At 37.3% G+C, this 11,684-nt stretch overlaps 2 long non-coding RNA genes across 2 annotated transcripts; one reads left to right on the forward strand and one right to left on the reverse strand.

Moving 5' to 3' along the window:
• Nucleotides 1–808: 808 nt before the first annotated feature.
• Nucleotides 809–5,333, reverse strand: LOC139687098 (uncharacterized). Its single transcript, XR_011700597.1, has 3 exons — nt 5,248–5,333; nt 1,985–2,069; nt 809–1,787 (listed from the first exon to the last, which is right to left on the reverse strand). It is a non-coding gene; the product is annotated as an uncharacterized lncRNA (long non-coding RNA).
• Nucleotides 5,334–5,759: 426 nt separating this feature from the next.
• On the forward strand, nt 5,760–11,340 carry LOC139687099 (uncharacterized). The gene is made up of 4 exons (XR_011700598.1): nt 5,760–5,848; nt 5,942–6,159; nt 8,647–8,943; nt 11,166–11,340. It is a non-coding gene; the product is annotated as an uncharacterized lncRNA (long non-coding RNA).
• The last annotated feature ends 344 nt before the right edge of the window (nt 11,341–11,684 follow it).

Raw genomic sequence — 11,684 nt, forward strand, 5'->3', positions numbered from 1 at the left:
CGGCAGTGAGTGACAATGAAATTGCTACAATGGTGCTTTGATGGCTGAGCACCGTATGACCCTGCAACCTTGAGCATTTTAGATGAAACACTTTCTATACATGTAAACTATTCAACCTATTCTAGTTTATGAATGCTTTTTTAAATATTTAACTTGGCTTCCCTCTTTCTCAATAACCGAGTTATTTTACATTTATTTTCATCCCATACCTATCACACCTGACTGTCCAATGCACTCAGCAGAGATTGCAATCCCTTGGCTGACCGGCAAACAAAAGCTTGGTCATCAGCAAACCTAACTGATTACATTGAATTCCATACTGACCTTGATTCCAATCTCCACTTCTTCCCATAATGCCTCTTTTAACATTTCCACCACACACACATTGAACAGCACACGGGTGATACAACCCTGCCTCACTCCTCTTCCTAACACTGCACATCCGGGCCTTCCGTCCACCCCTCACACCTGAGCAGTCTGAGATACGTACACTTTCAAGGATAACTCTCCTATTTCAACCATCTATTCACATTTTCACCAATATTGGTTTTTCCCCATACACTGTATTGAATGTTTTCTTGGAGTCTAGGCATGCTACGTACACGAGAAATTAGAGGGAATATATGTAGAATCGCTGGCCTCGAAACATCATGCAGGTTATTATTTAGATAGATAGAACATACAAACAGACAAATACATCCTGACTGTAATCTATGTCCGTTTCTATTAGTTACCCCATTACTGCTATGCCATAGCACATGTCTCTCCTCTTCCTGAGCATAAAAATCATCTGCCTCACTCTCTATCCTTTTGTTGATGACCCTGAGAACCACTTCAGCTGTTTTTGAAATTAAATTTGTTGTTCTTTAGTCATCACATATTCCATCCCTTCCAATTTTCAGACTAGGGACACTAACCGCTCGGACAACATCTTCCAGTAAAATTCCTTGATCATGAACACCATTGCAGAACTCCATAAAAACCTTTCCTGCCAAGCTATTGAGTAGTTCTATGAGAATGTTGTCTAACCCCAATCCTCAATTAATTCAATGCCCTTTCTGGAGCCATTAAACCTATCCTAATTTATCTTCTATTTTCTTTCTGTGTCTAAGCTTTGGGCCTACTGTCTTTTCATACAGTTCTTCTGTGAATTATTTCCATTTCTTCATTCATTCAGTAATTGAGTATTTTGAGTTCATTCAATAATTTTTCTTGAATTATCTTTGATGATTTGTATGGATATTACGTTCTTACTTCCTGGCAGTCCTTTCACATTCCTGCACAGTGCACCCATTTCCCCCTTACTTTATCAACTTTCACATCCCTACACAATCTTTGTCCATGCTTCATCAGCTCTGTTGGTTTCCCACTTAAATCTGCCATTGAATTCTTTGTTCTTTCTTCTACCCATCTCTGCATTTACATTCTTCTCTCCTCTTGTTCTTAATCATATCACCTGCAATCCTTTGTCTTCTTGTCCTCTTCCCGCTCCTCAAGATTGGTTTATGGCTTTCAAATTCCTTTCCTTATTTTATGATAAGTTACACCCATGAGAATGACTGACATTAGGCTAAGACTAGGTGTGGACCTCTTTATGGGAATTCAATGCTCTGGAAGACAATGGCACTCCGTACCAGCCTGTATCTAACATGGTGAAATGAGCACTTTAAAATCAGTGTTTCCTCATCACAGCCACTATTTGCTCTGCATATACTGCAAATGCTTCCTTTGTTCTGCCAGGTCACCAGAAGAGAAAGTGCAATTCTCTCATTATGAAGAATAGAATCCTGTGGAGAGAAAACCAAAAATAAGATGCAAAATTTCAATGAATATTACAAAAATGCTTAAATATCTCCCAAAACACTTGGGAAAGAGCTCATTTAGCTCATGAGATAATTAATAGATAAAACAAAAAGCCAAAAAGGTTCCAGAATAGTGGTATGTCATGAATGAATTCTACATTAGGATTTGATATTTTACCTACAGATGTCTTATGCAGTCATCTCTGAATCCATTCCTTTGAACAAGCCATCACTTGACAGGTTGTCTCTGGCTATTTTGAGTGAAAACTGTGAAAGAGTACAGAGAGAAAAGATTAGATAGAGTAAGAATTGATCTGCCCTGCATTTTGCTAAGCCGTTTCCCCCAGAAGCAGACACTTAGAAAATTATTAGGATTAAAGATAATAAATGATGAATTGTTTAATTTTTGCTGGTATGCAATTGAATGCCCTTCATCTTCATCCCTAAATCATAAGATTGATAAATGTGTCAGTGCCTCAATCACATCAACGAGTGTCCACAAATGATCACCCGCCTGACATCCAGACATCTCCTATCCTGCGTACCAAAATCGTCAGCAATCCAACGTAATGGCGACATTCTACTGTCATAAAACTTGTGAGTGGGATCTTCAGGCTGCATCTTCCTCATCCTAATTTCCAGTTACCATCTTCTAAAACTGAATCTGGGTCTGGGCATTTTTGGGACAGACCCGTTATTGTTCAGTAATGTGGTATAACTTAAGACTTGTCAAGAAGAATGAAAAAATCAAATTGATCGTGAAGAAATGGTTAAAGCACATCTAGACTGACTAAATCATGTAAAAATGCATCCATTTATCACACTTACAAGACCCCTTCGCGAAAGAAACTGAGGATATTTATCAATATTTATCCAAGTCCACTGTACATATATTTTGCTGACAACTTTGAAAAAAAAAACATAATTTTTCAATATTCAATTGTTCCCGGCTAAACTTAGTGGACATTCATTTTAATTAAATGAAAAATACAATGTATCTTTCCACTGTCCTTAAGGACAGAGGAAAGACACATTGTATTCTTCATTTAATTGAATTTTTTTTTAAAGACTCACTTGAGCAACATTAAATTGCATCAGCCTGACTTCCTGCACTCAGCTTCAGATGCTCTGCACTGCACATATGTCCTATGGTATCTCTGGGTTGAGAAAGGGTGCAATGAGGGAAGAACAATCACCTGAAGGGAAAGTGAACCCTGAATATAACTCCGGGCCCTCCAAGTCAGGGGTCAGGCATAGGGCTAGCAACCCTACCCTTCAAATATTCACTGGCTATGAATCCTATAAACATGCCTCGGATACATAAGCATGGATTTTCAAGGTATCGACCTGGCAAACAGACAAGGACAACGAATTCATGGAAAGTTGCAACATGGAATGTTAGAACATTGTTGAAACCGGGTAGAATGATTGAAGTTGCCAATGAAATGCTGAAATGTGGTTTGGATATTACAGCCCTACAGGAGGTCAGATGGGTAGGAAATGGTAGAATTGGTGAGAAGAATTTTACAGTAGTATACAGTGGACCCAGCCATTCAATTGGGTTATATGGAACGGCTTTCATGATTAATGCAAGGATAAGAAACAGTTTGATGAATTTTGAGCCATTAGGGGACAGACTATGCAAAATAACCTTAAAAGGAACATTCCGTAACATCAGTCTCATATCAGCCCTTTCCCCTACCAAAGGAAAAACAAAGGAAGAAAAGCAAGAATTTTATGATAAACTGGAAAGATAATGCCAAAAAATACCAAAATATCAAACAATTATCATTCTTGACTTTTTAATGCAAAACTGTTAAGGAAGACTCCTTGCATTCTGTAGCAGGAAAGTACTCTTTGAATTATCTGACAAGTGAAGATGGAAGGTCTTTCTGCCAGCTTGCTCTGTCACTCAACATGCTCATAAAGACAACATGATTTGAGCATAACAATATTCACAAAGGTACCAGGAAAATACCTGGGACAGGAATTGTGAATCAAATAAGGTCTGCACAAGGACCGATTTGTGATTCCGATGATCACTATCTAGTGAGAGTAAATCTTAGTGAACGACTGGCACTCTTGGGTACGCTCAATAGACCAGGAGGGGTTAAATGGAATGGTAAAATATTAAGAGAACCTGGGTAAGCTTTGAGGTACAAAAATTAAATAGGTAGAAAGTTAACAAGGAATGAGGAAGAAGAGACAGAGCAATAGTCTGTGGAATATCAATGGCAAGAATTAAACAATCTGTTTTGTCCACCGCAAAGGACATAATAGGTAACACGAAAGTAAAAGGCATGCAGATTGGTTTGATAATGAGTGTAAACTTGCAATAGAGGAAAATAATAAGAATAGATACAATATGTTACAAAAGGAGACTAGATTTACAAGAGAGAAGTATAGGAAGAGGAGGAAAGAAGCTGATAAATTACTATAAAAGAAAAAAAAGAGTGCTTAAAAATCAGATGAAGGCTGTAGAAGAGCTCAATTACGATAAAGAAAGCAAAAAGTTCAACCAACCAGTAAAATGCACGACTAAAAACTAACAACCATAGTGCACTCCTATGGAAATAAAAATGGTCAAGCCATTGGGGACGAAAATGAGATGATAGAAAAATGCGCTGAATATTTTAATGGCCTGTATGTTAAGGAATAAACTCCAGGGGTAGAAGAGTAAGTCACATAGAAAATCCGGAAGTGCTCACTCCGACAATAGAAGAAGTAATTGAAAGTATTGGAAAACAAAGGAATGACACAGCACCTGGATAATATGGAATAACAGCAAAATTAACTAAAAATGGAGGTCAAGATTTAAATAGAACAATACGTCATCTAATTTGTAGTATTTGTAAGTTGGGTGAGTTCCCAGAAGACTGCAAGACAGGATTGATTTGTGCAAAGTATAAAAAAAGGTGACAAATGTGATTGCAAAATCCATAGGTGCATTACATTACTGAATGTACCATATAAAATTTTCACCAGTCTCCTCCTAACATCCATAAGCACCTATACTCAAGACATACTGGAAGAATATCAGTGTGGCTTTAGAGCTGGTAGAAGTACCATTGACCAGATATTATCGGTAAGGCAAACAATGGAAAAATGCTATGAATATAACGTTGACTTGAATACACTCTTCATTGACTTCAAAAAAGCCATCGACAGAAAATCTCTTGTCTCCGGGGTAACTCATAAAAGAACCAAAATCAACCGTAGGGTTGACCTACTATCGAAAAATAAGGAGTCCAGTTCAAAATCAACAAGTTCTCAGGGTGACCGTAAGTTTGGGTCTCAAATTGTTAATCTTTCCGGACATTCCTTTTCTAATAGTGAGATATCTTTGCTAGAAAAGGGCTTTAGTACGCCACATTAGTAATCACACTTATAATTGACGGAAGTTGATCAATAACCATCACAAATACTATTAGTTCGAATCACTTACTTGAATTCTCTACTTGCACGAAACGTGACCTTCGATATCTTGATCTTCAACCGACGACTCGTCAAACGGTCGCGGCCAGAATCAGCTGACATCAACGATCGTTTGAAGACCGTCAACTGTTTTATTTCCGAGAACCTTTTAATTTTTTAAATATCTATGTGTAAACAAATCTTTACTTAGGGAATGCCAATTTTTGATAAGCAGCTCTTCCAAAGATGCATCGTTATTTTCTTGTACCTGGCGCTGCAATAAACAAAGAACTAATTTGGAATTGTGGCATTTTGCAAAGAATTGTGCCCTTATGAGAAATCTACATCAATAAATCTAAAATTGGCATTCCCTAGGATTTTTGATTAATTGATTTGAATTTTAATGTTAGGTCCAATTTTTTAATTCATAAATTCTGGTTTTAGAATAAAATTGGCATGAGTTTCTCCGAAATATATAATTGTCAATGCGCAAAGCGGGGGCCGGAAAGAAAACAGTTGACGGTCTTCAAGCGATCATTGATGTCAGCTGATTCTGGCCGCGACCGTTTGACGAGTCGTCGATTGAAGATCAAGATATCGAAGGTCACGTTTCGTGCAAGTAGAGAATTCAAGTAAGTGATTCGAACTAATAGTATTTGTGATGGTTATTGATCAACTTACGTCAATTATAAGTGTGATTACTAATGTGGCGTATTCGTTTTCAGACCATGTAATGACGAGGAGGAGCCAGTTACTCAATGAAGTTGATTTCGGCAAATCAAATGGATGCCCTCGGGAGTTTATTATTCCAATCAATGCTTTTTTAAATATTCTGTGTGTTGATGGATAAGTGAATTATATGAAATCATTTTATGAAAGACGTGTGCCTATGGGAACAACATCGAGTGAAGGCTCTGGTGGAAAGTACCCATGATCTCATCAGGTAATCGTTTTATGGTAGGAGTGATTTCACTAGGCATTAATTTGTTTTTGGGAGGATATACTTAATCACTGATTGTTGTCATTGAGCGTTTTCCGTTTCCAGTGAAAGTAGTTGAAAATCGTTTTGTTTGCAGGGTGTTGGCGCTGTTTTGAGTCGATCAGAATTATGGGTGTAGTGTCTTTTATTAATTTATCATTAAACCGGTTGTCATCGATCACTTCGTTTTTCTAACGAAAACACATAAGTTTTATTCATGTGAAGAAAATATAAATGCACTTGTTGACTTTCTCAAAGAATGAAAATCGCACTTCTGAAGAGTAAGTGTGGGGCACAACCTATTTTTACCTGGCATGCAACTCAAGTGGATCAAAATGAAAAGAATTTTTACTGAGATACTTATCAGAGTATTTCCTCGGTTAATTTGATCACCTGCCTGCCCATTAGCTTAACTAAGCAGCAGTTAGCATATAAGAAACATAGTAATTACTCCCACCTTATGGTGAGAGCAATTATGGAGTCCGTTAATACTTACAATAGGTGCAAGTTAAATGCCATTCAATATAAGAAATTAATTTAATTGTAGTAAATAACAAATTTTCTGAAGACTCATTGAAAGGATATCACAAGACTGAAAGACATATTCTTTAATATTATAATGCAAAAATTTGTTTGTAAATATCATTTGCCTTTGCCGGGATTCAAATCCGGATCCCTCGACTTCCAGCCAAGTGTTTTAGCCAGTGAAGCTATCGAGGTGTCCCCTTACCCTCTGAAATTTGAGTGGCTTTAAAGGTACGAGACGCTGTGATGATATACCTTGCATACAATGTCACAGGCATTCGTAGTTGTGCGCATTGAGCCGCAGTCCATGGGGTTTAAGCCAACTTTAAATACTAGGGGTGGTTTACCTTTGGCATATTCCGAGAAACTGTGGGACATGCTGCTACAGTAATTTTTTGATGGAGTCATTCACTTAATATGCATTTGAATGCATATCACTTGGGGATAAATTAAATTAGTTTTGCTCTCGGGAACACTAAAGCAGTATTAATTTAGAGTGTCACTCAGTTGCTCATGGAGGACAAAGTGGTCACTATGCTTGTGGAGGTTTCTCAGTGAAATCTTTCATTAAAGCTGTGATTCAGGTTTGATGGCTCAGAAACTTGTGTGTACATTCAAGATTTCTCTTGCAATTTTTCTTGTCAAATATAGCGCAGAATGTTTCAGGATTTAGTAAATGTGTGAATGCATTGGATGCTTGCATGTATTTGTGACCACTTGAAATTCAAAGATGAAAATGATATGCAATATATTTCTTGATGCATGGTTTTTCATTTGTGCTCTATTTGCGCTATTATCTCCCATTTGCTATTTCTATTGCTAGAGATCCCGCTGCTTAAATATGTTCACTAAATACTCAATGCATATTATCCTTTCTCCGTATATTCGTGCACCACCAAATACTTCTTCCTTAATTTTGTCTATTGCCTTCTCAATATTAGCATTAAACATCACGGACAACATAGAACAACCCTGCCCTAATCCTGTCTTTATTTTGGGTTCTCCCATGTTTTAACCACGTGGTATTGGTACCACCTTCTGCCTACAAGCTTGTTCAACTAAGGGAATGCCCAATTTTTCCTCAAATTTCACTGTGTTGCTGTGTAATCGTAGTGTTTAATGCATGTTCGGAACAAGTTTCATAAATTTGATTAGAATATTGCATCATGGGTCTCAGTTGAAATTTGAAACTTGTTCAGTTCATCTGTGGAAACAATGGAGGTATCCTTACATTTTACCCCAGATTACACTACTTTGGATTTTTTCTTGTAGCCTACCAATTCTTTTGAAAAGGAATCAACATGTTTCCACTGCTTCAAATACTATTTCATCTCTGGGGTATAGTGGTGGACCTATATTTTATCTGTGGACCAAAACCAACGAAGAAAATCTTGTTGGTTGCTCATGAAACGGGTCAAACATTGTTCAGAAATTTCCATTCTGATGGTTTTGTGAAGAGTCATGGCACTCATCTGGGAGATAATTTTCTCATATCCAATTGTTACTCGTACTGGATTAAACCAGATATTTTATTCTCTTGGTTTCATTGTTCTACCTCATTTGTTCTTCAATGATGATTTACTAAACGATTACATCAGGTAGTCTCAATCCTTGGGTTATTGAGAGTAGAATGGCCCTTGTGATAATTGAAAAATTTAGAGCATGTTTGTACGTGTTGTGGAGGGAACACTAGCGGTTTTTTTATTTATTCCAGGACATGTGGTTAACATGTAAAGAATGTTTTTGATATTTTGTTTATTGTCAAATTTTAATTGTTTAACATGTGTGCATCAGGAAATACATTCATGGGGAGATACATTTTTCATATATGATGAAAGGGTGGGTCATGGAAATTGATCCAAATGCCCTTGAGTAGATTGATCGCTTTGTAAGCTATTTTTCTCTAATGCCAAATATATATTTCAGGATGAGTTGATGTTGCTGTGACATTATTTGAGTGAAGGTAGACACGAAAGCCCATCCCTGCATCCACCATCTTCTATGAAGAGTATGAGTCTGTGCATGCCTTGGCCTTGCTTCTTCAGAACCAAGCATATAATAGTAGTCCCTCTCTTAGACTTGGCTGATTGCCACTCATGTCAGATAAGTTTGCATATGGCAGTGAGTCACATTTGGAAGCATTGAGTAGCAATCCTTCTGTCGTTTTGGTTGCCACGTGATCACTGCTGTGGCAAATAGGAGAAAATGCATTTCAACACAATAGTAAGTACCTGTTTTCTATCGCATCACAGTTTGTGTCTGTGGGAGGTATTTAGGTAGTCTAATCTTGGTGATCTGATATATATTTTTGATTAAGCACGGCATGAGTGTCCACTGTGGTGTTCTGGTGCGTAATGGCCATTAGTTTGGACGTAACCAATGCCTCTTTTTCAGTGTATCTTGGATGTCCTCTCTTTGCCATCCCTGAGAATTCATTGTAATAAGGCACTCTCATTGTTCACATTAGGAGTTCTATAATTATATTTAAATGCCATATTTGCATAAACAGAATTTACATATGCCTGTATTTCTGGCGATTGTATCAGGTCCCATATAATTGCATGTCATTCCAACATATGTAGAAGCCCATATTTACGCAATTTTAATTTCTCCAATATCTGTCTCTCTATGTGCCGAGTAAGAAAATTTCCATTGGAAAACATGTGTTGATGAATATCAATCTTGATTTCAAAGACTATTTTGGCTCTGCTTTGTACATATATGATTAAGAGAGATGGGTAGTTCATTATGACATACTTAGTCAAAAGTTATTCTGTTCACTCCTATTTTTGCTTATTTTACCTAGATACCACCAATTGTTTGGGTACACACCTCTTATATGTGTGTGTAGAATCTTATTTTGGTACATTGCGGAGAATAATCTTAGGAATAATTTTGTGCTAGGAGAGTGTAAGTACTTAGCAATGCCCTTAATAAAAATATAGCTGTCTGCATGAATGCAACTGTGTTATCATAGGTCGTTCACCAAACCTTGGCAAAGGGATTCACAGTTTCACTATGTAGGCTGACAAAGTAACAAAACTAGCAAAAATGAAAAAGGGCCAACCAAGACTAATTGTAGGATAAATATCGCATTGATGCTAAGCTTAACTGACAAAGATCAAACATTTCAAGAAAAGTACTTATAGATATTAATAGACTACACACGACACATAGCATATCTTAAAACAATTATTGAAAAGGATTAATGATGAAAAAATACCCTGGATTAAATTGCCGTATAATAAACATAACAGTTTCAGGTTTAACTTTGTGGAATTCCTTCATTATGAGGGTAAAAAGAAACTTCACATGTCCACAATGAAGATTTCATATTTCACGACTATGATTCGACCATGACCAATGGAGGACATTGGATATTAGGATCAAAGAACACCGTTAATACTACAGAAAGAAAGACAAAAAATCCCAATTTGCCAAATACCTCTTGGATAGAAATCACACCAGTAACTTCATGGCAGACATTCTTCACGCTGACATGAAGGGATGCAGGTTGAATGCTTTGGGGGAGTTGGAAATTTGGCAATCCCTTCAGTCTGACAGGTTTGAGGTGGTCAATGAAACATTATACCTCTCGCTGCTGTTCCCCCCTCCTAAAATTCTTAAAAGACTCCAATATCTTTCCGCCCCAACCCTACCCCCACCACGGCAGGGATGATCATCGAACATCCCTCAATATAGATCAAACCATTGCAGACAAAGACCCCCCTGATTAAATGAAGGACAAAATGTGTTTGATTTTTTCCGCTGCTATTTCCAAGAATGGTGGAGTGTTACATTGTATTTTTCATTTAATGGTCATCTAATTAATTTAAACTCACAAATTTGAGCCGGTAACCTTCCAATTCATTCCTTCCCCTTCTCCTAGCCCACTAATAGGTTGCTGCACCTAACCTCAAATTACCCCCTCTCCCTTACTCCCCCTACCTCAACCCCTCTCCTCTCCCTCTTGGAGCCAGACTATATAAGTTGAAATAAATGCTGACGTATGTTACCTGATGTTGATGCGCAGAATCGAAAACATGGTCGTGAAATATTATATCTTTATTGTGGAAGTGTCAAGTTTCATTTTACCCTCATACCATATAATAAGATAAAAAGTTTTTTACTTATTGATAGATAATACCATCAGACCTAATAATTAAAGCAAAATAAAAAAAACGGATTATCTATGGACAAAATATGGTCTGAGTAGAGAAAATGGATGGGAAACTAGTACCAAAAATCGCCCAGGTAACAAAATTAAAAAAAGAAATGGAAGACTTGATTCAGAGAGTGCTGGATGACTTGTGAAGTGAAATCAGAACTACGCAAAAACCATTATCTGCTCTCACAACTGCCCAAATATGTTCGCACAAGCTATCTAAATTATCAAAATATATGTATTTACATTCAGACATCATCTTTTCATTCCATATTCTTAGCTACATGGATGGCAGTACTACTGCATAGGGTGTCCAAACTGAAGCTGCCTCTTCACGAGGCACCTTACGTCCACCACTGAAGAGTATCCAGCCCCGAACCGGCTCAGATTTTTTCCTGAGGTCAATGCTGTTGAAGAGTCATGGTGCTGTGGTTTTGACGCCAAAATCAAATAACAGTCAGGTCAGTGGAAAACTTCATTGTCATCTCAGGCAAGAAAAGTTCTTTAAGTGAAATCAAACCTCAAGACAATGCTCATTTGTGTTTTGATGTGAGGGGAAGAGTGCATTTCAAATTCATCCCTCGAGGTCAGAGTGTTAATCATTTTATGAGGTCTCATTGTTAACTTTTCAACATTTTTGTCAATTGTAGAAGTTTGAATTTAGAACATAAACCATCTATCTCAATTCACTTACTAAAATTTTCAGGCAAAATTTATAGGCTTTGGGTTTTTAGAACGGTATTAAAATGCCAGTACACCTGACAATGGCCCAACCTGAAGAAGTTTAAAGGAAAATATC

The sequence above is a fragment of the Hetaerina americana genome, unplaced genomic scaffold (assembly GCF_022747635.1).
Source record: "Hetaerina americana unplaced genomic scaffold, ioHetAmer1.1.p SCAF_168, whole genome shotgun sequence".
Classification (NCBI taxonomy): Eukaryota; Metazoa; Arthropoda; class Insecta; order Odonata; family Calopterygidae; genus Hetaerina; species Hetaerina americana.